At 36.5% G+C, this 4,601-nt stretch overlaps 1 pseudogene; it reads right to left on the reverse strand.

Annotated features, from left to right (window-relative positions):
* Positions 1-14: 14 nt before the first annotated feature.
* Positions 15-3,791, reverse strand: LOC143594697 (dof zinc finger protein DOF3.6-like; annotated as a pseudogene).
* Between the last annotated feature and the right edge of the window lie 810 nt (positions 3,792-4,601).

Below are 4,601 nucleotides of genomic sequence, written 5' to 3' on the forward strand. Positions count from 1 at the left end.
TAGCTGAATAATGCTCGAATGCATCGCTAGATCAAAGAAAGAAACACAACCAAATTATAGAAAATGTGTAGTAGGAGTAGTAGAAGAAGTACTACTGACACCAGAAATTTCAGTCCATGCATTTCCCACCCATGGTTGTTGATTATTAGCTTCTGAAACACCAAGAAACTGTCTTGATAAACTCGAGCCTCGGTTATCTTCCATCTTCACAGGCGGATCGATTTGGATGTTATCGGTTCTAGTGTTTGGAATTTGCATGTCTCCTCTTACCATAGAAGATGATGGTGCTTCAGCTACAACTTCACTTGGATAGTGAAATAAATTATTAGAGTTATTGGGTACTTCAAATCCAGCTAAGAAAGGCAATCTCCAATTCTCAACCCCTCCAATTGATAAAATATTGTTGAAATTATTCCCAGTTGAGCTCCCACTTCCTAATTGAAAATTGCCCATTTCATTTTGAGGCTGAAATCCACCAAGATTGGCGCTAATATTGCCACCAACACCTCCATATTGAGCCAAAGAGCTCATGAATGGTAATTGAAGAGAGGGAGGATTAGAAAGTTGAGTACTTGCCATAGTTTCAGTGCTACACCTTGAAGGACTATCACTTACGGATTTTGGCCCCGTTCGGCTAGGAGATTTTGAGCTTCAGCTTTTGTTACTCCTTTTGTTTTTCCTACAACCTCCCCCAACCGGGACATTTCTTAGAGCACCACCTCGAGTCCATAACGCCTGCACGTCTTGCAAAAGTGTCGCGGTTGTGTGAGGCTATAGTTGTTGAAGTAGCAAAACTTTGTGTTGGTTGAATCACATCGCGGACAGTTTAATCCTGGCTCTGGCATAGGTAGCTTGGCCATCCTTGCTTGATCTACCATAGATCCTGGTCTGATAGACCCTTCCCCGCGTGGACCACCTCCTCCACCGCAAGCTGGTTGTGGTGGAGGAGGTGGTGCTGGTGGTGGGAAGCTAGGTTTTCGCCACCGCCAGCACCACCAACACCAACGCTCATTGTTGGCGGTTTGATTGTTGCAACTGAAACAAAAAAAACAAGAAAACAAAAGAGAAATAAATAAGAAAGAGGTACTACATGTACATGGTATATTCTTTTGAAGAGAATATGTATATATGAATGAGTATATATCATCTTTAATTTCCTAGACATATGCTTTTCCTTTTTCATTTAGAAGAAGATTAAAGATCATACCTGGAGATGCCAATTGTGGTGATCAAGATAGGTTGGAACAGATGAGAAAACCATGGTTTAATTAAATTGATCACTCTTTTTCTCTTTTAGAAAGTTTTCAAGGTTTCAACTTTGATAGTTGGAATCAAAAACAAGAAAATAATATACAGAAAAGAGGGAGGGAGAGAGAGAGAGAGAGAGAGAGAGAGAGAGGATAAAAAGATAAAGAAGATGATGCTGATGGGAAGGCAAAGATAAGGGAGAGGAGCTTTTGTTTTGCTTAATATTTGTATTGTGATTTTTAATATTTGTTAATTTGCATTTCTCTTTTTGTTTTCATTATAATAATTAGGGTTCTTGAAGTGAGTGGACGAAGTTTCTTAGCCTTTAAGCTTTCTTATAGTGACAATCTGGCACATTACTTCATGTTAGTGCTCGGGTAAAAAAGAGAACACTGACCCCTCCGTTGATATACTCACATATATATACCACACACATTGTCTGTATCTATATGTGCATGCATGAAAGAGAGAAAAGACACGTCGGACTTAGCATTTCCACAACATTAAGTAAATACCCTCTTAAAGAAATCCGCTTTAGAATCTTAGATCACACACGTTGTATAACTTGTCAAATTTAAACAGTATAAAAGGTGTGTGAATGTATGATGGGTTATAAAATAACACTTAACCTTAGTGAAAGTGAAGTTTTATATATAACCCTGGTGTTGTAACCTTCTCAACCATTATTCTCTGGATATTCAAATTATATTAATTTTCTTAATAAGGGTGTCGGAAAACAATCTATATATATGAAATGAATACATATACAGTGTTATTAATACGTAATTATAATTAACAAAAAGTGTTAAAAGTGTCGGCAAACAGTCAGAAAATTACGAAAAAATGATGTGTTGGAACTATGTCATAATTTGCGTCGGAAATGTGTCACAAATGAATGTCCGGTGACGGTTATTCTGATATGCACGTTGCATCGGAATTGCTTGTTTTGTGACACTTTTCCGATGCAGTCTCGTTTCACAAATCTATCAGTTTTCTAGCAGTGATCCCACTAAGTCATCCACATATGTATATGTATATGTATATGTATATGTATATGTATATGTATATGTATATGTATATGTATATGTATATGTATATGTATATGTATGAATGAACTATTCGTTTTCTTATCTCTATAGATCAAAAATGAATATTTTAGGACCATCCAGATTATTGTAAAACATATTAAAGTCTAATGCACAAAATTAACTCCTTTCAAACAAAAGACTATATATAGTAAAGTTTTGGGTTTTGGGAGATAGACTTTCTCTACTTTATACCTCGAATGAACTCGCTTGAGAATTTATTCATAACTTTTAATATGAAGAAATTAATAAATATAAACTATGCATAGCAATACAAAAAAGTTATAAGTCAGGGCTTTATAGTTATAAAAGACACTAGGTTTAATTTTTTAAATATATAAAAAGGGACCATTGTAGCATATTAATATTTAATTACGCAAGAACCTTTTAATAGGAGTTTTTAATTTAATTTCTACCCTTTAACAAACTTCCACATTTTTCAGCAAAACATTCTCTTTTTCTTTTTCTTTTTCTTTTTTCCTTTTCATTCTTGATTACAACACAATCCTTTTTTTCTCCATTGATTGCAGGGACAAAGACCAACACATAACATAGTTATATTAATCTTTGTTTCTATCGCCAGTTAAATTAATAAAAACACACCTCTTATAAACTGCGCATTGGACTTAATTGAACTGGGTTGTATTTAAAAGAACTTTAAAAGGTACAATTTCACCAAACTCAAGACAATTAATTAAGCGGATTTTAGTTTTTCATATTCAAACTAGCCTAAGACAACTAAGGTGTGTAAGTGTAACATGCGACTATATTTGATTAAATACATTATAAGTGTAATAAGAGTTATTAGGAACTCTTTAGGGTTGCTGCTGTGATCGAGTAACAGTAGCAATGGTCTATCTACCGGCAGTGTTGTAAAAATTGTGAACCGCTAGTCAGGCGGTGGGGTGGGGACTAACGATTAATCATGATTAATCTGGATTAATCGGATCGGACTTTAATGTATAATTTTCGGTATTATATATACACGCACACATTTTTATATGTAATTTTCAGTTTTAAACATACACAAACACATGTAAGCCGAAATTTGGCTGGAATGTCAACGAAAACGATGATTTTGGCCGAAATCTAGCGCCGAAACCGTCGATTTAGGCCAGAACCTCATCCAGAAAGATCCGATTAAAACCCTCACGTGAGGCGCATGTGAGGGCATATTGGTTTTTTCAAAACAAATTCATATAATCATATTAATAATAATAGCAATTAAACAAATTGCCCAAATAACATAATTAATCTTAATCTTATAACAAAAAATCCAAAATCCCTGGAATTAATCAACGCATACTTACAATAACCAGATTATTATCATTTATCATTAATTCATTATCACCATCTCGGCATTCCACTCTGTTCTTCAAATATCAAATTCCGGCTTCTTCTCGACGCAATTCGACCGAAAATCGAACTCGATAAGCTCCGGCTGCTACAGTCCGCCATATCTAATTGAAGACAACCATAGTCCGGCTGCCATTACCATCCACCGGTATACTGCTACTCCTCCACCACCGTCCAGCTGTCATCGGAAACCTTGCACAATGCTTTTCGCATATATGAAATTTATTGAGGTTAGAGTTTAACCGTCCGGTCCTCACCATCGACGTCACAATTGATTTTCCGGCCACCATTACCATGGCGACCCACGCGCAGCCTCCACCACCACGTTGAGGTTAGAATTATGCCTAGGGTTCGATTTTTGGCTTTAATGGTTTTAATATCGATCGATCCATGAATCAAGCTTACCCCTAATTAGGGCTAATTTAGGAATTAGGGCGAGAGTTTGACGATTTGTGTTCGCTGTAGCCGTCGGTGGATGTCTTAGACAGTAGATGCAGTGGTTGTAAAGGATTTTTGAGAGAGATATATAGAGTTTTAATGGGTTTTTAGCTGCAGTGGAGGTGAGATACGATGGCGTCGTTGGAGCTGGGAGACGGTGGCGGCAGTTGAGTGGGGAAGACGGTGACGGGAGGTTGGAGACAGTGGGTTATATCTTGAAATATTTAAATTACTTTTGATTTTGACGTATTAAAGATGATTTTAGGGTTTTGATGAGATATGGAAGAAGAAGAAGAAGAAGAAGAAGAAGAAGAAGTTGCAGGGTAGACGAAAAGACCAATATGCCCTCACATGCTTTCATGTGAGGGTATTTAACTGAGTTTTTCTAACCCAGTTAGCGTAAAGGACATAACGTGTAGGAAAAAAATGTTTAAAATACACCGCCTGCAAAGAAACTTAACAAAGGACACAAAC

This window comes from Bidens hawaiensis, unplaced genomic scaffold (genome assembly GCF_021521415.1).
Source record: "Bidens hawaiensis isolate Kalapana, Puna unplaced genomic scaffold, B.hawaiensis_p1.1 tig00044070_1, whole genome shotgun sequence".
In the NCBI taxonomy this organism is placed as follows: Eukaryota; Viridiplantae; Streptophyta; class Magnoliopsida; order Asterales; family Asteraceae; genus Bidens; species Bidens hawaiensis.